Raw genomic sequence first — 26,071 nt, forward strand, 5'->3', positions numbered from 1 at the left:
GCTGCTGACTCCCTTGCAAATGAGGGTGCTGCAAGCAGCTTCAGCGGATCAGAACCTGTCATTGGCATCGCTTTAGGCTTTGCCAAACAAACACCTGGATGGCAAGAAGATTTACGGAATTCTAGCAGAATCTTTCAGGATTGGTTCACTCCAAGGCGTTTATTTACCCTTTGAAGCTTGATAGCAAAATAGTTGTTGGACTACAGTAGGGATGAACTACGATGTCTAACAGGCCTTCTTACAAGTCACTGTCATTTGAATTATCATATCCAGAAACTCAGACTGTCGGAAGACAGTGTGTGTCTGAATCAGGGGACAGAATCAGGCAGTTCTGGCAGAGCCGTACTCCTACCATCTGACCTGAAAGACCACTCACCATACAAATTAATCGACCTCGTTAAGAAGTTGTGTTTACTTTGTCGAGTGTGAATAGGTGTATGCCACAATAAAACCTTTCGAGTTGCGATGGAGTATCGAATATACCCACTCAGTTTGGTCCTAACCTAACCTATAATAGTTTTCTCCTAATTCTTCAGAGCCTACTCGACCGTAAAAGTATGCTGGCATCTCTCTCTCTCTCTTGCCCCTAAAATAATATATGAAACGTGTCTGTCTTTATATCTTCACTAACTCAAACCCCTCCTCTCAACTTCCGTTCGCTTCGCCCGATCACACACTTCGTAATGCTCTCGTCAAGCATTCGTCAGCTTACTCCTCAAGTCAAGCGAGCGAAAAGAAGTGTTACTTCAAAATCAACATTTATGTTTTTATTGACAAAAAATAATCGTAGAAACACTTTGTCATTAAAAAACTAATCGATTTCATGTATTGATCATATTAATAGTTTCACAACAGACAATTATTCAATTAAATAGAAAACGCCATTAGATAAATTACTCCATTAATTCAAATTATTGTATTCATCGGGCTTCAGTAGGTATACATACAGTTCATTCAACAGAAAATAATGAAAAGTCAAAGATCACTGAAGAGACATATATTTACTGACGAAATCAACTTTCTCAATTGTATGTACAAAATTGCTGTAAGCATGCAGCCTATACACCTTCAACTTGACTCGTTGATATCTTCACTCCTCCTCTTCTGCATGAATAATTCCAAGAAATGGCATTGAAAACGCAATCAATATCAAAATACGATAGGAAGACAAACATAAATATTAAATTTTATTATTAGTGTTCATTGATTCATTTTTAAATACATTGTTTTATTTTTATTATACGTCAAGCATTCGTCAGCTTACTCCTCAAGTCAAGCGAGCGAAAAGAAGTGTTACTTCAAAATCAACATTTATGTTTTTATTGACAAAAAATAATCGTAGAAACACTTTGTCATTAAAAAACTAATCGATTTCATGTATTGATCATATTAATAGTTTCACAACAGACAATTATTCAATTAAATAGAAAACGCCATTAGATAAATTACTCCATTAATTCAAATTATTGTATTCATCGGGCTTCAGTAGGTATACATACAGTTCATTCATTCGTTATTTCATTCAATTCCATTTATTAGTAAGTTATTAAGTCATCGATTGATGAATAGTAACTTGTTCAGATCGTTCAAATCGATTCACATGAACGGGAGATGTAGGAGTTATCAGATGTGGGTTTTGATCCGGTTCATTAATTGATTCAAATCCAGCTATCTTGCGATCTTGAGTATTGGCTCTTTAACCAGCAACCTTGAGCTCGTTTGTTTGAATAAGTCTATCGGAAGGAGCGTTTCCCAACATTTCGTGTCGATATTGGCCAAAATTACCAGTTTTCTAACTCCTGGGGCTACAAAACGATGGTTTTGATTATAGTTCTCTGTACCAGATGGAAGTATTTCTCACAAACACATAACTGGTGAAAAAATAGTGATGATATTTATTAAACAACAAAAATGTGCCTTGCCAAAAAAAAATATAAAAATGTTATGAAAATTCAACGTGATAAGAATAGACCGTTAAAAAGTAGGATATTATTAATGCTCACCTTGCACAAGTTCGATCCCTCATATAACTTCTCTTGCTTGCTTCTTATGTATAACCTCATCTTTCGTGAGTATTTTTCCACAAACTTTGGCAATTGTTAAACATCTGTCTTATTACTATAGAGTTCCAATGAAGTCTTCAAAGCTTGAAAAGAAGAAAGGATGACCGTGTCGAAAAGAATGTTACATTTAAACAATTGACACATGTTTTTACAATGGAACAATTAACTATATCAAATGAGGTTGACTCCTCACTGATATAAAGAAGGTTATTGAAATAAGTTACTAAAAATCGTTATTTGTTTTGAAATTATGGATTGCCGGTAAAAGCCATGTGGTTGAAGATAATTATTACCATAATTTCAACATAGACAAACAAACACACTTTTTGCAAACTGAATCACATAACAGCTGTCAGTGTCAATTGTTTGTTGTTTCTCTCCCAAACATTTTTTTCTTTTGGACAAAATTCATTGTTTTAATTTCTTATGATGTGACATTGAAAAATACATATAACCCTCAGTTTTTACTTTTCTATTATCAACTTCTATTTTTTAATCATTCTTGACTCTGACCATGTATAAGTTATACCCACTAGGCGTTTACTGGTGTCACTTCTCACTCGGTAAACAGCACGGAGTAGGGATGAGGACGAGGTGAAAATAAATTAATGTCACGAGACCCTATTATATCAATTAGATTGGCATTTGAAATGACTAGTAATAAGTTTCAAAGCACACAATGTCCGTTTATGGCTTGGATTTGATGATTTCCATGATTTCCACATGGACAATTATTTATACGTGGCCCCATGCCCCCTCCCGGGTTGAGTGCCCTGAGTTGAAATCTTCTCCACAGAGTTATTGTGTGCAGAACATCCCATCTTGTCCATCCACCCCCGCTTCTCCGGAGCGGTCCCTCAACTTACTGATGGGCACTTCAGCAAGGTTGACATTTGACCTTTTTTGGTCGAAAGGCAGCCTGTAGGTGCTTTTACGTTCTGATCTGTTGTATTGTTTCATCTTGACTTTCCTAACTGAATTTTCGCATGTGGTCCCCAAAATCTAACCGGAGATTATTGTTTTAAAAGAGACCACAGTCGAGAGCTTCTCGTTGGACATGAAAAGGAAGTGTTAGATATCTGTTAGAAAATTATACTTATCGGAGCCGCCTGACAGCGACTCTCGGAGGTAGTCTCTGGTTCTGCTTCGTTGGCCTCCTTTGTTTGTTCCTCTCTCGGAATATAGTGTCATCCCTGTTCAGTGCGTTATGTAGGTCGCTTAGCGCTGGATTGTCATGCGCTCGAATTCTGTCAAACGTGTCCTCGCGTGTTTCCTCATGTATACGTCTACCAAGTGTATGTTCACGTCCAGATTCCGGAATATGTACCTATTCGGTGTTGGAGCGTTTACGGCGGCCCTTACGCACGCGTTCATAAACGACTGGACCTGTCTTCTGTATGTCGCTGCGCACTGACCACCAGGCAGCTCAGGCATACAGGATTATCGGTAGTATTACGGTCCTTATCATCAGCAGTTTCACTTTCAGTCTCATCTTGCTTCTTCGACCTATTATTGGTAATAGGTTTCGTCGGGCAGATCTGGCCATTCCTATCCTCTGCCGTACGTGAGACCTGAACGTTAATCTTTTGTCTAGGTTGACCCCCACGTATCTAGCTTCGTTGGTCCACGGAATCTCTTTTCCGTTGAAGATGACGTTTCCTTTCGGGTGTATCGTCCTCCGGGAGAACAGTATTGCCTGACTCTTGTCAGGTTTTATACTGATCTTCCACAGGTTGGCCCGTTGCTCTAATCTATCTGCCTGTTACTGCAAGTATCTGGTGACGTGCGTTTGGCTTGTTGATCTTACCAGCAGAGCTGTGTCGTCCGCGTAGAGCGCCAACTCGTTAAAGTTGTTCTCCGGCTTGGGCACGTCAGCTTTGTATACCGAGAAGAGGTGTGGCTAAAGAACTGCACTTTGTGGGACCCCTGCTTCCAGTACTCGCATCATTGAGAGTTCTTGTCCTACTCTGCAGCGGCATCACCTGTCAGCTGGAAAAGATTCGATTAATCTCACCATTTTTCGTGTAGCCAAAGTTGATTATTTTTCCCAGAGACATCATGCCAGACTCTGTCAAACGCCTTGGAGACGTCTAAGAAAATCGTTTCGTTGTAGTATCCTTTGCCGAGGTTGAAACCTTTCGTGGCAAAGTCTACTACCCTCAGAACTTGCAATTCTGTCGAGTGTTCTGATCTGAAGCCGAACTGTTCGTGTGGTAGGATTCCTAGTTTGTTGGTTTGGTCCTCTAATCTTTTCAGGATAACACGTTCTGCCAATTTGCTTAAGGAAGGAGTTAAGCTGATTTGAATGTGGTTATCCGGGAATAGATGGTTCTTTTTTGGCTTCGGGATATGGATAACCGTTGCCTCCTTGAACGGTTACGGGAAATGCTGCAGTTTGAGAATAGTATTTATACTGTTTATTATAGCTGCTATACCCTTCTGATCAGCTAGACGTCGTATGATATCTTTCACTTCCTCGGGAGATGCTGGTGCCAGGGTTACGCGTTGTCCCTTGTTTGTTTTCTGAGTCTACGTACCGTCGTTTTCACCTGTGTCTTTATTTCTTCTATTTCGTCCGTGAACGGAACGTCGTTCTCTCTACACTGCCTTTCGAAATTATCCGCGAATGCTTCCGTTTTCTCTTGGTCCGTGTAGACGATTCCTTGCTCGCCATGTTTTGGCGGGCATGGCTTGCGAGGTCCCTTCCCAAGAGTTTTTTTGCATTCTCCTTGCAGATGTGTCTTCCTGAAGAGTTGTCCATTGTTGATCTCAGATAGATTTTAGTTCTTCTCGCGGTATTATGCCGGCTCTTTGCATACACCTTTTGTCCATTGGTGTGCGAGTCCGTTGATATTGTCTTTTCAGGCGTCTTCTGATTCTAATGAGCTCCATAGTTTCTGGTGGGAGATGCTCTTGTAAATTGAAGCGCTGGGATGGAACTTCCCACGCGCTTCTTCCCATTGTTTGGGTGATCGCTTGTTGCAGCTGTTGTATGGTGTTCTCCAGATCGGTCTTTATACGTGTCATGTTCTCAAGTGGGCAAACCATCAAGTAGCTGATATTCATAAAGATGTTCCACAAGTAAGTGTGCTAGGTCCTTTGTTGTTTATCATTTATATAAACGATTTTTCGAAAATTTTTGAAAATACTAGCACCAAACTTGTCAGTTATGCTGATGATTCCAATCTTGTTATATCGCTTGACTGCCATATGAATTTGGAACGTGATGTATTGAATGTTGTTTCTACATCCTCAACATATTTCATTCAAAATGAACTTCTTTTGAATACAGCCAAAACTAATTGTATAGTTTTCAGAACAGTTAATACTTCCATCATTATTCCAGAGTATGTGAACATGGGTCCTGAAAAGTTGAATTTTCCATCATGCACAAAAATTTCATCAGTTCGGACTTTCATTGTCTGATATAATATAAATTGATTTGAAAACCCTGAAAAAACAATTAAAGAATTAATAAGATTAACCGAAAATAACAATTTTATCAAACGAAAAACTGAAATTACAAATAAATAACATACAAACAACAACCAAACAAATAAAAATTAACTGCCAGTTACCAGTTATCAACCGAGGACGATTGTGGATACTAACAATCGAAACGTCTGGCATAACTTGGTTTGAATTCTTTCAATTTGTATTCTTCATTTTTTGTTAATAATAATTTTTTAATTTTTATTTTTCTGCTTTTATTAATATTTTAATTTTTAATTGTTTGGTTGTTGTTTGTATGTTATTTATTTGTAATTTCAGATTTTCGTTTAATAAAATTGTTATTTTCGGTTAATCTTATTAATTGTTTTCAGGGTTTTCAAATCAATTTATATTATATTAGACAATGGAAGTCCGAACTGATGAAGTACACCACGAAACATTGTCAATCACCTTCAAACAAATGCACAAAAATGTCAGGGGTCTATCTAGATGACAAATTAAACTTTGACGTACATATTGAGCATCTTGCAAAAAAACTGCAATTAGAATTTTAAGAAGTCACTTGAATACTGCTGCACTAAAAACAGCATATTATGGAACCTTATATCTTTTCCTCAAATACGGAGTTATGTTCTGTGGTGGAAGCACTAACTTGGAACGCAGTTTCATTATGCAAAAACGTATAATAAAGAATATGCTTTACATGAACTTAACAGACTCCAGTCGTGGAATTTTTAAAAGTAATGAATTACTTACTTTATATGGGATCTATATTTATGTTTGTGTTATTTTCGTTTATGACAACAAAGAAAAATTCATTATTCATAAAAACATTCACGAGTACTATACTAGGAACAATTCGAACCTCGTTCTTCCTAAATATAGACTAAGAAATACAGAAAGAGGTCCACGCTATATGGTCATCAAACTATACAATCATTTACCACTGACAATCAGAGAAGAAGGCAGACGGCATACTTTCAAAATTCTAGTTTTCGATTTGTTGTGTAACATGGAACCGTATTCGATGCAAGAATTTTTTATGGCAATTTCATGACGATTGCAGAAAACAGTAGAAGAATATTTATTAGAATTAGCCATCATAGTTTTTATAATCCTAACAAATATAGACATGATATATGCGAGAGTATATTTTCATTTTCATTATATTTTGATATCTATATATTTTAGACAAATGCGTTTATATATGTGACACTTATCTTATTTTTCTTTCCCTTTTTTTCTCAATATCGAGTTATACTAAAATGTACTCCCTCGAATTTATAAATCTGTGATAATCTTTTGTTATCTTCTGTTGTATCTTAGTTATATATTTATACCTTATTGACTTAAGTTTTCGTAAGTTCAATTCGAAAACTTCAATAAATCTATCTATATCTATTTGTGTTAGCTAAACATGGACTAACTGGTCTAACGGGATAAGGGATTAATGATATTTGTTAGTGTTATTGTTCTTGCAAACACTTACAATGAGTTAGTTATTATTTTCTACCCTAGAAATTCCCTTGAAATAATTTGTGTGGAAAAACAAGGTTTGCTGAATCAGCTAGATTAGATTGGTTTAGAATGGATTAAAGCTTTCAAATAATACAATGACGTCTCCGAAATCGCTGGTATAGAAGTTTTCGATAAGCTCTAACTCTCCAACTTTTAGTCCTATCTCAAAATTTTGTATGAAAATGTTTATATTTTTCTTTCCATTTCCGAATATTTTCATGTGTTCTGTACCATGTTTCAACTGAGATATCTGGAAATTCAGATATTCAAAAATGCGAAACATTATGAATAGACAGTGACATTTCCGATTTGCGGTTGAAATTTATGAACATGATATAAAATTTACTTTTTGTTAAATATCAAATGCCTATAGTTTGTTAGTTATGAAAACAACTATTTGTGAGGTTTACAAATTTTAAAACCATATAAACCATATAACTTTTCAGTTCACAACAGTTAAACAACATAAACTGTCAAACGATAATGATACTTCATCAGTTGCTATCTGACGGCGCCAGTGGTCAGTAGGTTGCCCTGTAATTATTCTTAGGTGATCCCTGCTGCGTTCGATCTGTTTTTCTTTTCACCACTCAGGAATAAAGCTTTAATAGTGAGTGTGTATACCATTACTCCTATCTCTGTATGTGTAGTGTAGGGAGGGTGAGTGTAGGCCCACATGTGACCCATTGTACATCCTCCCGAGAAGTCATCCTCCTAGGTCCTAGGTCATCGTCCATCCTGTCTTTTCCAGGAAGGTGGATAGGTCACTTGGAGACATCTCCTTCATATCGGCAGGTGTAGGCCAAGACTCACTGAACACACACACACTCGCATGAGACATGCCTGGCAGTTTCATCTTCCTGTTCACACATCCTACATAGAAATGTGTCCACTACCCCCATAATATTGAGGTGTTTCTTCAGTTTACAGTGGCCAGTCAGAAATCCTACTGTTAAGCATAGGTTTTTCCTGGTCATCGCCAGATATTTTTTCGGCACTAGCTTACCAGGGTCGCCCAGGGTGATCGTGGCAAGACTGCTTACTTTGATTCCATCCCATTTCTTTAATTTCTTCAGGGATTGAGCATGGTTGTGACGTTTGGCTAGTTCCGTAATTGTCGAAGTCATCAAGCCGTAGGTGCCACTGGGTCCTAAAAAGTCCAGGCGCTTCCTTGGCTGAAGAGTCAGCAATGCGATTACCTTTACTCCTGTCGTGCCCTTCAACCCACCTCAACATAATGTTATTATCCACCGAGGCTTTGGCTAAATCTTGGTGGCACTCTAGTACAAGCCCTGTTGTCTTTTCAAGGCTAATAGGACTTGGCTACTATCAGTTTCTGGTTATATCTCTTGCGGTGATTGTGATACCAGCCAGTTCTATTTGAAACACGCCGGTATTTTCCCCATTAGGCTCAGTGATCTGGGGGAAACTACACATCCTGAGCCTTCTTTAGTTTTTGAGTCATTTGTATATATGCCTATTGCATTCGTGGCATCTGACTTTGTGTTTTGTTTTATTTGTATTTTGTAGTTATACCCTACAAAAGTCCGTTGGGGCCTCAAAATGAAAAGTATTACTGAACCGAAAATATAATAATCATTGACATATGAACTGATTCATGAAATTTTGATAAACTTCTAACTCAACATCCTCAGTAAAATCATACATTTCTTTTCAAGTGAGTTTTTGGTAATTATTCGTTTCTCCCTCGTAAAAATGTTGTTCCAGTGGAAACCTAAGTAGAATCCTGCCGAGCAAGATAATAACTTCTTTTGTTGCAGGGGAAGTGAAAGAATACAAACTGCTAGCAAGATTCAAGCGTCGTGTTTATACAGAGTTCAGGCGGTGTTTCATGCTTCGCTGGATCACATACTTCGTCGTCGCTTTCACACCTCTTTATATTGAAATTGAAAAACGCTGATGATAAATTGTTACCATTTCTATACGAAGCTATTTTGTATTAAAGGTCTACAGAAATATATTCAGATTTTGTACCGCATTGGTTACATTTACATAGGTTTGTTGAATTGATTTGAATGGTGTTACCGAATGTCGCCAAAAATAAAAGTCACTGACGAAATTTCTCAACAGATTGAAATAGTATTGATATTTTCTTTTGGTGGTACAAGGAAATATTGAAATCGAATGTGAATTCAGGCCAATTCTTATACTTTTTCTAGCTCAATCTACACACTTTTGTAATAACATCAATGAGTGAGCGTCATAACGTAACGTAACACCTTCAATCAATTCCACATAAAAATGAACTACATTATAACATCGAGAAAATGACAATTCAACAATACAAACAGTGTGAAAATATATAGAATCAAAATATATAAAAATGTAAACAATAATATGTGATGAATATAAAGATTGAAAACAAGAACTAATCTAAAACACTATGAAAATGTGTAACCAACCGAAATGTGAAACTGAATATATTGGTACAGATATGGCTAATCATTTTATTATTCATTTATGCGATCTGGGAAAGAATGCAGGCAAAATCATTATCCTACCTACATTCCACGATAATATTATAATAAACAAAAATCACTATGAATCAAGGAAAACCTAGGCTAGGTTATGTTAGGTCCAGAGTGAGTGGGGTCTATTCGACCCTCCACCGCAACCCGCAAGGGTTTATTGTGGCTCACACCTATTCACACTCGGCCAAATAAACCCAGCTTCTTAACGAAGCCGATTAGTTTGTATGGGGAGTGGTCTTACAGTGGTCTTTCGGCTATGCCGAACTCTAAATACCTGATTCGGTCTCCAGCGGGGCAGGCACAAAGTATATGCTCTGTTAATGAGATAGTCGGATATTCCCACCTTGATACCCGCAACAACCTTCCCATACGTCACGTCAGCTACACCTGGCGATGTCTTAGATTCAGCTGTGCAGGGTTTTTTCGCCTCTGGTTTTGGTGAATCATTACTTGAGCGCAAACGTTTGCTAACCTGCTCATGGGGGGTTTGTCCATCCTCCTGAGACAGATTCTGCGTACGCCGCTCAAGAATTTGATGCAAGGGGGTTTTATAAGGTACCTCGGCTTCGAGGAGACGACTCGGTCGTTTCCTGGCTGCACCACCAAACTTTTTTTTAAGGTTGTTTCAGGAGTTTCAAGAGTTGTTTCAGGAGTTGAGGAGTTGAGAAGCTCTCGTTCCTGAACTCTATATACAGAGAGGTCAGTTGGAGTCGTAAGCTCGACATTCATCTCCTCTGTAGACTCGCTTCTGGACTAAATTCACAGGGAGGTCAGTTGGAGTCGTAAACTACACATCCATCTCTTCTGTAGACTCGCTCCTGAACTAAATTTAGGGGGAGGTCAGTTGGAGTCGTAAACTCGACATTCATCTCCTCTGTGGACTCGTTCTGAGCTAAATTTACAGGGGAGTCAGTTGGAGTCGTAAACTATACATCCATCTCTTCTATAGACTCGCTCCTGAACTAAATTTACAGGAAGGTAAGTTGGAGTCGTAAACTCGACACCCATCTCCTATGTAGACTCGCTCCTGAACTAAATTTACTGAAAGGTCACTTGGAGTCGTAAACTACACATTTATCTCCTCTGTAGACTCGCTTCTGACCTAATTTACAGGGAGGTCAGTTGAAGTCATAAACTCGACATCCATCTCCTTTGTAGACTCGCTCTGAACTAAATTTACAGGGAGGTCAGTTGGAGTCGTAAAATACACATCCATCCCCTCTGTAGACTTGCTCCTGAACTAAATTTAGGGGGAGGTCAGTTGGAGTCGTAAGCTCACATCCATCTCCTCTATATACTCAGCGTCAGAAAGTTTATTTTGTCCATGATAGCCCCACGAGTAGCTAGGGAAAGAAGGTCCATCACGGCAGAGCTCCGCAAAAAATAGTATTCTGACCTCTTCAACAAAAACAACGTCAATAACATTTGAAGCAATAGATACAAGAATACCAGCACCATCTATCTTCATAGATTCATCAGAAGTCTTTGATTCTATCTTATATGATATATTGAAAAAAGTATATGCATATGGAGTTGAAGGTAGGGTATAATAACTATAAGTTATTTGAATGGAAGACAACAACAAATTTCATTGAATAGCAGTATCAGCCAGAGAAGAACATTAGGTGTTCCTCAAGGAACGGTTTTAATTGACATACCTAGGAACTTGATGCACGGGGAGGAGCTGCCTGCACATTTTTCAAGAATCTCGAAAAAATCCAGAAATATGTACAAAAAACCCACTGAAGTTACCCCACCGAAGATCTTTATAAAGAAAAACAAATATTAAGTTTGCATCAATTATTTGCTAAAAGTTCACTACCAAGACAGTTTGGAGAAAAAACAAGAAGCGAATCTATACAACACAAATATAATACACGGACAAAAACATTCTAGAGTCAACAAATCCTTTAGTCAAAAGTACTACACTCACTCAGGACGCAAACTAAATAATTATATCTTCCAGTTGAACTGGAACATATTATCTAGAACCAAATTGCAATATTGGATATTGAATATTCCACTCAAAAAAATTTACAGTTTTTTTTCTGTTAGTCGTTTCGTGAATCCAACATAAATTCCTCAAATTCATAATTTTATCAAACATTTTAAAATACTGTTAACAAGTACAATCGACTCAAAATTGTCCATATCACATTGTGAATTGAAAAGAATTGAATTCCCTCACCACATACTTTACACAGTGTACTTTTGTGGTGAGGTGTTTTCTTTACTGATCAATTTTTCATAGTGGTTTCATTAGTTAATTCAATCTGAAATAGTTCAAATGTATTTTTTGAGTTTGTTTGTATAATATCCTAAGATTTTTTGATTCTGGTAAAGGATAAATTACCAATTACACAATTTTCATACTATTGTAATCATTGAAATGAGTATATTTTCAGGAGAGATTGATTATTATTGTATATTGCAATTCATTTATTACTCGATTGGTGATGAATAATGATGATAGTTCATCATTATTCAATATTATTTATATTCATGTATTGTATATCTATATTTTCCCCACATCTCCGAAAACAGTCCATGGTTTCCCCCCTTTCTCTTTCATTTGTCTATTTTAATCGATGTATCGTTGTACATTTTCTGATTATTCATATCCACGAATAAAACATATTATTATTTTTATCATAATTAGCATTATTATTTTTATTCATTAGAAGGTTTGAATTCATTGTATAAAGTAATTTCTGAAGCGTCATTTCCATACTGAATTGAATCTAGCTGGAGGGTAATGAAAAATATGTAGATTTGGAAACTGAAAAAATATTTTTGAAAAAAAGCTTGTTTTTGTAAATCATCCATGTCTTGAGATTTTTTTCAAGGACGAAACAAAAAACACAAGCACTACAGGAAAATTCTTAAGGCGCTCTCAGAGCGGTGCCTGTGCGAAAGTAGCGATTTACAATGGATTTAAATCGCTGGAGATTAAATCCATTCGGAAAAACGTTCTCAGGAAGTTTATTCCACATAAACGTAGTTCTCCAGATGAAAATTCTTAAACAGTGAAGTTCAAGGCATACTGAGTTGAACCTCAAAACGATGAGCAGCCACAGTCCGTCGGGTATTTCTGATATGTACTTCTCTTGGTGGAATCAAATGTGCCAAGTCACTTGAACACTTCCCGTGAAAGTATCTATGGAAGAGAGAAAAATCTTCAACCATTCTTCGATGTTCCAGGCTATCAATGTTGCACGTGATGTTCGCGTCTCCCATTAGGCGGATGGCTCTTTTCTAGATGAAATCCAGCAACTTCAGGGTATGTTTGGAGGCAGAGCTCCGTACATGAGAACAACACTTCACAAGGAAGGTGTGATCTGAGCTTTATAAAGCATCAAAAGTTGCTGAGGTGTGTACAGTTCTTTGGTTCGGAACAGTTTTTCAAGCTTTTGAGAAGGGGCCTTTGCAGTTCCGGTGATATGATTGTGACAAGACCTATCGGTGTCCATTTTAACCCCCAATAAACTTATCGAAGCAAAAAGCGAAATTGTCTGACCTGACATTATTTTATCCGGTTCGGAGACATTTGTCTTCTTGGAGAAAACCGTTGCCTGGGTTTTTTTGGCATTGAATTGAACCTGGTTACTTCCACCCCAAATCGAAATCCCTTCTAGATCCTCATTAAGATATGCTGCCGGTGAAGATGTGCCTCCGTAGCCGATGTTCTGGAATCCAAATGAAATTACGAGACAAGTGGGCTGTCATCAGCAAAGCAATATATTGTATTCTTGGTTTTCTCAATAAGTAGTTGATATACAATAAAAAGAGGGTTGGAGACAATATGGATCCCTGGGGAACACCAGCGTTGATGGTGAAAGTACTCGAGAGATATCCATCGATGGCGACTGGCAGGGAAGCTGAAAAGCCATACACAAAAATTATCTGACAAGCCATATCATCGAAGTTTGGTCAGCAAACCCTCATGCCACATACAGTCAAAGGCCTTAAAAATATCCAGCGCAACAGCTGTTGATTCTCCATGTTTCCCGAATGCGTTATTCGAAATATGGGTGACATACGATAGAAGGACACCTGTTGATCTTTGTTTCTGAAAGTCATATCGATGTTGTCATATCGCTCAAGATGTTGAAGCCTTCCAAATATTTGAGGATATGGTGGTTTACGACTTCTTCCATGATTTTTGATATCACTGATAGGAAAGCAACGTCTATAGTTATTTAAAAGATTTTTCCTACCCTTATTAAGAATAGGCTGAACGCGAGAAATCTTCGAACAAGAAGAATTTCACATAACTCTCTTCAGGATATTCAAATAAAGTGATCGTTCAATAGATATTACGATCTACTCAGGAAATGTTTCAACATTCAATAATTACTAAAATTGTTGAATTATTTCACACACAACTCCGATTAAGTTTGAAATATGATAAATAGCAGAAAATAGCACGACGCGCAGCGGTGGGAAAATCACGCACAGGATATATAAGATAAGTTGATAGATTTCGATATTTAACATAAACTGCCTTTCTTTTCGTGATGCACCTTGTCATTAAATCATTTTAACTGTACCACTACGTGAAACACGATAATGTGGAAAGTTCACTCAAGAATTACGAATGAGGTGGTTTTTGACTCATCAGAAAAAGTATTTTGCTTATCGCTTGAGTAGAATTCAAAATGTATTATCTGGTAATTCTCAAAGTATAATAGAGGAGTCATTAGGTTTTCAAGATACGTTATTGACATAATTGTATTTTCTTGCGAAAAAAGGTTTTGGCTTTCTACTTCTCCATCTTCATACAAAAAAAATTAGGAATTTTCCAAAGAAAAGAAGAAGGCAATCAATTCAAAAACTCTCCACAAAGATGTGTGGATCATGAAAAGAAGTTATTTTCAGACACGAATTGAAAACGAAAGCCCTCTCGAAACAACTTCTTTCATATGAACATTGATTTACACGAAAAAAAAACACTTTCGATACAAATACTTTTATACGATCATCGAATTATACAAAAAACACGTTTTTCTGTTCAGTTTGTACTCCAATCATTCGTTATGGAATCGAGTCAGATATTATTCACAGGACTGACATTCAAGAAATTACACTTTTGTCAGGTTCTACTACATTTACCACCTCAGATAAAAGTAATGCCTGTGAATACTCAGTAATAAATGGGTTTGATTCATGTTATGAAAAATGATACTGGTTTGCATATAGACTGATGGAGTTAGGGGTACATTATACTTATCAACCCTAATCGCTCCCAAGATCTCTTATTTGTTTATTTAAACAATATTTGTTTATATTTGCAGAAAAAATAACAATTCGAAAAACAAGAACTTAAATTGGTCGCGTGTCTGTTGACCAATAGAATTGATTGTGTCTAGACCGGAGTTGCCAAGTGTATTGGGTTTTAATATCCAATCACAGATCTGATGATCCAATTTGACAGACGCCATTTTTGTTGTTATTGTTGTCAACTCGGTGTTAAAGCAACTGTTACAATTATCCAAATAAGAACGTTTATTTTGTGAAAGGTGGTCTCGGCGTGTGCCTATTCCATGTCATTAGTTTACATTCCGAAAAATATTTTTTCAGGTTGTTTTTGGATTGAATTTTACCATTACTACCTTAACCGAGCTAAAATAAAAATTAAATAAAAACTTTTCATCCTTCGATAAAATACAAAGTCTGAAATGAATGTCATATAAATAAAAGGGACCTAGTAAATATACCACCTACTGTTTCAATTTTTCATTCTTCATTTCGGTACCAAAGTATTGCAAATTTTTCAAGTTGTCGGAGTCAGCTTTATCAAAACTAGGCTCAACATTCATTTTGAAATTATTTTAACAAAAATACGAAATTATGTCTAGAAACCATTGACATTAGAAAGAGCACATTTTCGCATACACTACAGAGGGCGCTGGCTGACTGGATGACAATATGGCTAATAAATTTCTTATTTTTGGTGGGTGGCATGAATGAATGATTGATTTATTTTGTTAGGGGTCATGAACATTCGAAAACCATTTGAAAATACACATCGTTAAATTCTATTTAGAATCATAATTAGATATAACTTGTACTATATCAGTTATCAAGGCAAATATTATTTTCCATATTTATCCTTAATTCGTGGACTCGAGCGATCTTATTATTGTATATTTAGTTGTTTGCTGGATTCATTCCTAACAAAAATGAATGAATTTTAATTAGTCGTTCATTTTCTCAGGATAATGGAGTATCAATATCACAATTTATTGGTTTATTCGGCATTGAAAATGTATGTCATATCGTATCCATTCTGCTTGTTTTTGCAACATTGAGATTCAACTTTTTCTTAGCTGACATCACGCATAGGAACAATTCGTTTATCTCGCGTAGGAACAATTCGTTTTTTCAACGAGTTTAGTTTGTTTGTGTTTTTAAAGTGTTTTATAGATATATTTGAATATTAATATGGTGCATTCTTGTGCTGATTCCAATTGTGCGGAAAGGCACAAGAAAACAGAAAGCGCATTGGTTCATAGATGAGTTATTTCATATAATGAGTTTAGGTTCCCAAAGGATAAAACGATGAGAAAATAAAATGGGTAAAGGTATTGAAAAGAAAACTACAATTCTTCTATTCTTCCAATACTTTATAGAAATCATTTAAAAAGTGACTATAAATGTTTTTTATTTCAACGTCAAGTATTCTCCACAGAAAGTATTATAATACGGTTGCTGAAACTATGGTACATTTTACTTCTTTAATTTTATCATATGATTAATGGTATTACCTCAGAAGCTTTTGTTGGATCAGTTCTAGTACAATCAATTCTGTTTATACTTGACCTCATTCAACCTTCTTCTCAAGTTTTGGAAGATTGAACAGATTACCCAATCGAGCATATAACGCTTGACTTCAATAGCAATATTATAAAGAGGTATGTATTCAGGAATTTTTTTATAATAAATTGCAGTTGTCAAGATAGAGGATTGTAGAATAAATTGAATTGAATATTTGAAATGATTCATTAATCCAGTTTGCTATATTTTTTGATTTTCATAACTGTATATTATTAAATAATGCATAAAATCATACTTTACGTAAATATTTTTTGATCTTTCGACTTTCTGTATACTGATTTTAGATATAGAACTTATTTCCAAACATGATTTTTCGTGTACATTGTATTTACTGTTGAAAATTTTTCATTAATTGAAACGTTAACGAGTTCATATACACTTCCATAATTGAATTAATAATTATAGGCTTCGTAAATTTTACAATTTGGCAATGTTGATTATTCCTATTATTCCTATTGGTCAATCGAACAACAAGCGGGAATAGAGCCGTGATGTCACCACCCTACCACATTCGATTTTTAATAATTAATTACGGAAAAACTACGGTATTTAGAGAGCTGAAACAAAGTGCACTGTTTTACAATTTGAAATTTCTATCAAGTGAACTATAAACCAAAAATCATAAAACAAGCCCATTCTTCGTGGTTACAGTCACACTAAGCAACAATTTCCTATCGATCTAAAAGATATAGTTCTTATATATTTTGCTAGATACACAGTCAAAATCTGCTATCAACAAACATATACCAAGGAGATGGCGATAATGGTATTTTTCTTGATGTGTGTTTTTGATTAAAAGTGGACTGTAACTTCCTATTTTTCATTTTAAATTGTTTAATTGAATCAAATTGTGACATGATAATATGACATTATTTACTCAACATAGCTTTTTTCCACAAGAACAAAAAACAAAACTAATTTGTGCTACCTATTTTTGTCATTGATTAACTAGATCTTATTGAATCAAGTTTGTTAATTATTCAAGTATCCCTTTGGATTGTCATGGTCGGATTTGAACTTGATTAGGCTTTAATCCATTCGAAATATGGGACGATTCTAAACATTCTTTATTGATGCCAATTATGACTTTCTGATGATGCCAGGTGATTGAACTGAAATATACGGATAGTGAAATAATCAGTTGAAATCATAATTATTGAAAATGAACTTGAGATGTTTTTCACTCATAACAAACTCAAAATTATTTTTATTCATAACTGAAAAATGAAAACTTCGAAAAATTATTTCAATAGAAAAAATGTACAAAAGGTCAATGTAGTGAGTTATATCGAGAAAAAAAACTTGAAGATGAACCAAATGGTTCCACAACATATGAATAGAGAAAATAATAATTATACTGTCATAATCAATAGTAGCATTTGATCCCGCTACTGGGTCTTGACTTCAAATGTTGCTGTAGTATGTTTATAAATATTATACAAAAAGGTCCTACACCACCGGGTCTGTCAGTCAGTTTGCCTGTGTTGACGCGATAATGAACTCAAAATTTACCAAACAACCTTTCATACACCGTCTTTCACTTGGGTAAGTGATTCAGAAGTAGAGTTTATTGTGATTTATTAATTTTTTGGGTAAACTGCTAATGAACAATTTTCACCAAATCAGCATGGTTTCACCCAGAACAAAAGTACTGAAACGGCACTGTATGAATTCCACGAACATGTCATAAATGCTCTTGATGGCAAACTAAGTATCTGTGGTTTATTTATTGACTTCTCCAGAGCTTTCGATAATGTAAATCACATACTTCTACTTGGAACGATATGGCGTGAGGGGAACCGCATTGAAATTAATAAAGTCTTATTTGCATGGTAGGACCCAAAAAAAGTGATACGGAAAACTGTAAGTCAGTCAGCAACCATTGAACAGGGTGTTCCACAAGGCTCAATTATTGGCCCCTTACTGTTTCTTATATATGCGAATGACTTTTTGCAGTTCATGAATAGTCTCACGGAAATACATGTGATTGCTTATGCAGACGACACCAATTTCCTCATGAAGGAGAGCAATACAATAGCACTTGCAGAGAAAACAGAGAATGTCTATGAGCAGGTAGTAAGTCACATGGGCAAAAAAAATCAACTATCACTGAACATCACGAGAACATCATTAATGGAATTCTCGCTGAATTCTGCTCATGAAAATTTTAGCATTTATGAAAACAAGGAGTTGTATGTTGAATCTTGCTCAATAACAAAGATGCTTGGCCTTACACTTGACTTCAAGCTCACCTGTATCCCTCACATTGAAACTCTTTGCGACAAACTCCGCAGAAATTGTTATGCGCTAAGATTTATGTCAAACCATTGCAGTAAACAAGTTTTGTTGAATCTGTACTATGGATCAATACACTATCATATACAATATGGAATATTGAACTGGGGCACTGGATCGTCTGCAGTGAGGGTTTTTACACTACAGAAATATGGTATCAGAACTATTGCTCGTATAGGATGGAGGCAATCGTGTAGAAACATTTTCAAAGAACTCAAAATACTCACCGTTGCAGGTATTTATATTTATGAATTATGCATATACATGTACAAAAATGGTCATAATTCTATATCTAATCAGCATAAATACCCTACCCGCTCTAAAAACTTATTAATACCCCATATGCATCGAACCACCATATACCAAAAAAGCTGCCTTTTTGTTGGACCAAAATTTTACAATAAGCTTGATGATTCGGTAAATAATGCGCCAAATGTCATAATTTTCAAATCAAGGCTGAAAGCTGCTCTCATAGAAAAAAATTGCTACACCCTTGAGGAATTTTAGGTTAGGTTTTTTTTTGTCTTCTTTAACGTTCTTGTCACTATTTGACATTACCATTATTTTTAACTTTTTAATTATAACCATGACTCTCAATTTCACTGTCGTAATATTTCGCTACTTTTATGTGTCTACATATATTTTTCATCTTTTCATCTCAATTCTTTTAAAATATTTAGATAAATACAAGAGTTTGAATATATGTATAGGAAAAGCACAAAATCTCATGACGTTTTTCTTGTTATTGTACTTATAGAATTATCCACTGTTATGTACTTTTTAACAAGCGAAATAAATGAATTATTATTATTGGTATAGATCAACTTCAAACTGCAAAAAGTATTTCTCATAAGTTTAGAGATGTGTTCATTAAATCTCATATATGTGTCTTAAATTACCCCGTTTTGTTGGGTTTTGGTCGTTTGGTCATTTTGAAGGCCAAGGTAGCATTTTGTGCTGTATTGTATTCAGTATATAGGTAGAAACTATTTCAAAATTAACATACTTTCGTTTGTTCGTTAGTTTTATGGGAGGTCATTATTATAATAGCTTGTCAAATCTAGTTAGCAATTAGATAGTTCTTACAACCTGCCTATTACTTGACAGAGTACCTACGCATTAGTACGAAAGAGGATCGAAACTAGCACTCGTCAAAAACTACAATGTCCATCATAAATAATGCAATCACATGAATTCAACGATCTAAATTTTGATTATTTTTATATTTCAGACATATTTCTTGCAGAAATAGTGGAAATTTTATTTTCAGACGCAACATTTTTAAGATTTTCTTAGATAGGTACTCGATACCCAATTAGTATAGGTACTATTTTTCCTCTGAATGAAGATTTAAATAGGTTACATCTAATGATTACAGATAGAGTGAGTCAAATCAATATATTCATAATGAAATTTCAATGAGGTTGTTTAAAACAATGTTTATTGTAGTGAAGGTAGATAGAAATTGAGAGACTGTTTATAAAAATAATGGTTATTCAAGTGAAAAAAAAACAATGAATACAATGAACTTTCAAAAATGGAGAAAGAAAACAATATTCAGTTTTATTTAATTCATTATAAAGGTTAATTCCGGAGAGATCTGAATCGCTGTTGCTGTCAGCACTGTAGGTGTCACCGTCAGTATCACTCTTCAAATTTATAATTATATCATCAAGAGTAGGTTCTCTCACCATTCGAAGCGTTTTGCGTATTCGCGTCGGTTTTTCATTTTTCCTCAGAAAAAGACATGAAAAATTATCATACAAGTCAGCTACATATCGCTTTAGAGATGTCCATATCAATTCTACATGGTTCAAATAGGAATGCGAAGAATGCAATCTCTCTACTGTGTGTCAATGATTTTCCATTATACTATCAATTTCATTCATTTGAATTGGGAATTGTAGATTTTTATTATGGAATACAAATAGATGGGAATTAACATTTCTTGCAACCACTTCTAATAATTTTCCTAATTCATTTCACTGTGGTACTCACCTGCTTTGGTATTTGATTTAAATGACAGTTTTGAACAAATTCTCCTGCTGCGTTCACTATGACCAGTGGTTGTCCTTTTGAAATTAGTGCTTGTAAACCTTCATTTGAATGATCGTTTCAACTTTCAGAATGTGAGTGGGATGATTGGATATACTCGTGAATAACATTTGCAAATCACTTTCCATGTTTCTTCTTTTGAAACTTTGTGTCTAGTTATATTACTTACTGTCGTGATTATTATTACAGCTAAGTGAGCGTTTTCACCGTCTATAAGGCGCATCAAGTGGGCAGGACACTCGCTACATTTGATAAGCTGCAGTAACAAAATTATGTGACAATATGATAGAAAAAATATAGGTACCTATACCTCTCCGTACTGTTACCCGTGCAAAGCTAGACTGGGCGTTAGTTTAAGTGCATATAACAATAACTTAGTCACCCAGAAGCCTCCAAGAATGTGAGGATTTTGAGCAGAGAATCAGATAAAAAAAATGGTGAGTACCACCCAGCTATCTCAGGATAACCATATTTTTTCTGGTAATGAACATTATTGACATTTGTTTGCAACATGATAATGAATGGCGAAAACGTATATCGATTTCATTTAGCATATAAAAAATGAAAACCAGGTCAGTGTTAATATAATTGATGATAAACTAACGATTTTGACATTAATTACGACTTTTCACTTTCAGTTTAGCATCAGCAGTCGTGGCCGAGCGGTTAAGGCGTCTGACTAGAAATCAGATTCCCTCTGGGAGCGTAGGTTCGAATCCTACCGACTGCGGATTTTTTAATTCAACAAATATTATGGAAGGATTATCATACGAATAGAGAAATACACAGGTTACCTATTTTTTAATAATTTTATGATTCATGACCATAATTCTAATACCAAAATTTAAATTTCGATCACAATCATCACATATACAGTAGTTTAAACATATATCGAGTGTATCAATCTTTGAAGTTTTCAATGAAAACATTTCAAATATGAAAAATATGGCATAAACCCTGTGAGTGAAATGCCGAAGTACTTGGATCTCCATATTTTACGAAAATCAAAAGTGCCATAGATCGAGTGTCAAATTATTTCACATAGACAGAAGTCCAAGTGAGGTCCATGGTATTTTCAACTCTTGCCTCACCATTTTGTTACGAGACAATATCATGAAAATGACAAACGTGAGAAATCTCAAACCTACCTATGCAACCAACATTGAATTTATAAAAATACTGAACACAATCGAGCCGTCCAGGCTTCGCACGGGTGCAATGCTGATACTGAATATACTACAGTTTTTATATACAACCTTCACAGGTTTTTTGTCAGTAGACAATGTTTTCTTTAGAGGTTACTCTAGAAAGAGCGACATATAATTGGCCCGGTACCGCCGCAACCACTATGTCCCTGCATTGCAAATCTGTAATATCTTCGAAAATATTCGTTCAAAAAATATGCTGTAAGGGGCCATATTGATCACATTATGGACAGATAAGATAAAAGATAATTTTATGAATGCTCCTTTTCCCCCGCGGCTAGAGTCTCACTTGGAATATTAAAAAATCCTTTTCTATTGCACATCTGGAACATAAAACGAACCTACTTACAAAATGTCATCCTCCAAAAATATACCTTTATGGAGAAACACTGATGAAAATAAAGTTAACTTAAACTCGCGGCTGGCAGCCCAGTTGGGATATTAAGTAATCCTTTCTTATTGTGCACCTACAATATCAAACGAACCTACATACAAAATTTCAGCCTCCGAAAATATAGCGGTACGTAGAAACAGTGATGAAAAGACAATTTTCATATGTAACCGCGACCCTTTCACCCCCAATTGGAATATTTGAAAATCCTTTCTTAGTACGCATCTAAGACCTAAGAAGCACCAATCTACCAATTCAACCTTTCTAGGACGTATAGTCGAAGTAAACGATATTGTGCACATTCAAAGTTGGTGACACTCTCAAAGGCCAAAAAAACCAATACATAGAAATGAACCGGCAGCGAACTGGTCCACGTGGACTATAGGCTGGGCGGTTCGTAGTGGATAATTTATATCAACCAAGTTTCATGATTAGCTGAAGAGTCATAAAATTGAATTTGAAGTCATTACGGTGACGAAAATAAATCGGGGAATGCGGGGATAGTTATCGCCATCGTGTTCAATTCAGGAACTGTTCGCGATTTGAGTTTTGGAATTCGATTTTGGTGCAGTTATAATTACTTAAAATTTTTGTTATCTGTTCAAAATGTGGCGTCCTTGGACAAGTACTAATAGTAATAACGAGTATGATAACAACGCAGAGTATGCTTAAATGTATATAAGAATATACGTGTCATAATTTGGTTTCGAGGGAAACAAACTATTACAAGAAACATCAGATTTGACCGTGCTGCTGTGACAAAACTCTTCAGAATTGGAATTAGATTTGAAATAATAAACAAACGTCAAGCAGTTATGATATATTCATTATTGATTTAAATGACGACAGTGATAGTGAAACAGAGCATATGGAAGATGAATTATCAGAAGTAAGTGAAGTGTTTTTGATATATAGTAGTATCAGTAGTAGTATTCAGAAGGATTCTCAATTATCACCCTGTTATTTGAATGCCTACTTTTCCACTCCCTATATAAACAAAATATATATATATATGTATATATATATATATATATATATATATATATATATATATATATATATATATATATATATATATATATATATTATCATATATATTATAAAGTTAGTGTGATTCTAAATAATCAGAAATGATTATTGAATAACGAAATTAGTTAGCTCTCGAACTATGGTATTGAAGGGGAGCTGTTGGAAGGTAGGTTGCACTATATCGTTTACTTGAACTATACCAGTACGGAGAAACAGATGAATGAATATGAGCGACTTTCGTATTTACAAATACCTACCTATAGATTCAAACGGCATTACTTGGTATCCACAAGTATTTAGCGATTTGCGCAAAACCTGATTCTTTTTTTTTGTTACTTGTTCTCCCCAGATTGAAAATAATTATGATAAGTTAAATTGGAGACATCATAAAAATGTATTGAGACTTTCACAGATACAGATTTTGCTAGCAATCCAAATGATAGGCTTACCATCACATAGTTTGTTTTCAAATTAAATGAATATTCAATATGCCGGAAATCACAAAAATGATCTGTAGTAGCACCTTCTAGTGCAGAATATGGATATTTTGCAATGGCTACTTGTGTAACCAAGTGCATTGTTATAATTGAATGATGTTATGTTATAATTGAAAAAATTGGGGTACATGAAGATTATTAGTCCAGCATACTAGTAAATACTCGACTCATTCCTTAGTATAAAACTTGATAATGGGGTCAAACCCGAAACCGGTCGTATAAATAAAATCACCTAGTGGTAATTATTCATTTCATTAAAGTGATCATGAATTACCACATAATAAACAAGTCATCAATCACACATATATTATTACTTTCGTGTATAGTTTAATCTAGGTGAAAGAGCTGATAAAAATTTCAGCTTCAATATCTTTGTGAGAAGATAGGGCTTATGAATATGAAGAATAACTAAAATTCTCAAAACAGAAACCTAATTCAGATCAGGCTAAATTAGTACGAACTTTGAGTTTTCGAAGGTTTAATGAATTCCTTTTGAAAATTTTTGAATGTAATATTTTCTAAAAATTATATAATTATGTTGGATGAATTCTTCGCAATGTAGAGTTACATTGTGTAGGAATCACACGTTAAAAGGTAAGACCTCGTTAGTCCTTAGCTCGCACAAGTTTCTCAACTTCTGAGAGTTGACGTTCGTATGGGGGCGACATCTGATTAACGGAAAAAAATGGATATTAGTTATATTTAACAAAAATATAGAGGGTAGAGGATTATTGTGTGTTACGAACCATATCTCAAATTTACCTGTCACGTCATATGACTTAATAAATATTAGATAGATTTGGGAAGCTGAATACACTTATTGAATGAATGAATCGAAGAGGTTTTTGTATGAAAGTGTATAATTATAAAGTTATTGCAAAGCGCTTTCGACTTTCGTCGTGTTCAGTGCTCACCTGAAAGTAAGTGATCTAATTGAAAAGAAAGTTTTGTGGAAATTGAAGTTTGCAAAAAAATTGTAAGGTTATGAAATTTGGAAAATAGTTTATGACTACTTACTTGTCAGGCAACAGGAAGTAGCAAAATGAGTACACGGCACATTGGTAATATTTGACTCATATAAAACAAAATAGGCTGATAGCCAAGAAATTGCATTTTTTGATTGATGCCATGTGGATCATTAGAGTGTCATGTTGAAATAATGGTACCAACTTGAGGAGTGGTTCATTATAGATTTAAAATAATTATGTTGTGGAGAAGCCAATATAGAATAAGTATATTAGTAATGAATTTGATTGATTAACAATTCATAATCCGTTTATGAAGAGGAAGGAAATCTCTGTTAACGTTTACTTGAGTATTCAAACAATAATCATTATTGGAAAGTTCTTTGGAAATCTCCAACTCTTCAAACAAGTCCAGTCTAAGGAAATTTTCATTATCTATTTTATGTAATATTTTGGAATTTCTGTTGGGACTAAAGTTATGATGGTGAAATTTAATGTGGTGGCCAAAAGCAGATTTTTCAGGTTTTTTTAAATGTTCATTAATACGAGTAAAAAGAGGTCTACAGGTTCTACCAATGTAAGATGCAGAACAATCAGAGCAGTCAAGCTCTGTGATTCGTTAATTTGGTCTTTGGAATTTACTAAAAAGTTACTTAAGTTATTTTGGGATTTAAAAAAAATGTTTGTGCCAGGTATGGTATTTTCTATAAATATGGAAATAACAGTACATATATTTTGATGAAAATGAGGTGGAGAAAAATATTTCACAGAAGGTGAACTAACCAAGGTGCTAGAGTTGAAGGCCAATTTTCTATCTGACCTGTGTTTAAATTTACTAATCAATTTGTGAATAATAGTTGGTTGATAACCAATGTTGACAGCAATCTGTTTCAATGAATTTAATTCTTAATTGAAATTGGAGGCTGATAAAGGAATGTTCAACAATCTGTTGATAAACAATTGAAGGAAGTTATTTTATGTTGCAAATGATGAAATGTTGAAGGGGATGACATGATCAGTCTGGGTTGGTTTTCTGTAAATGTAAAAATCCAGTTTGTTGTTGATTTTTGTTATAGTAAGATCTGAAAAGTTTAATTTATTATATTTTTCTATTTCAAGGATGAATTTAATTTTTGGATGTGAGTTATTTAAGGAATCAAGGATGTTATGTGCCAAATTAGAGTTGCCATCTATGAAAATCAGGCAGTCATCAACATATCTGTACCAGCTGAGAATCTTATCAATTTTGTTAATGATGAAGGGATTTTCTA

General features: G+C 34.9%; 1 non-coding gene across 1 annotated transcript; it reads left to right on the forward strand.

The window, feature by feature from the left end:
- The first annotated feature begins 21,361 nt into the window (after nt 1-21,361).
- Nucleotides 21,362-21,443, forward strand: TRNAS-AGA (transfer RNA serine (anticodon AGA)). The gene has a single exon. It is a non-coding gene; the product is annotated as a tRNA-Ser (tRNA).
- Nucleotides 21,444-26,071: the final 4,628 nt, after the last annotated feature.

The sequence above is a fragment of the Leptinotarsa decemlineata genome, unplaced genomic scaffold (assembly GCF_025532065.1).
Source record: "Leptinotarsa decemlineata unplaced genomic scaffold, Ldec_3_MD MMD2_P_RNA_scaffold_5, whole genome shotgun sequence".
NCBI lineage: Eukaryota > Metazoa > Arthropoda > Insecta > Coleoptera > Chrysomelidae > Leptinotarsa > Leptinotarsa decemlineata.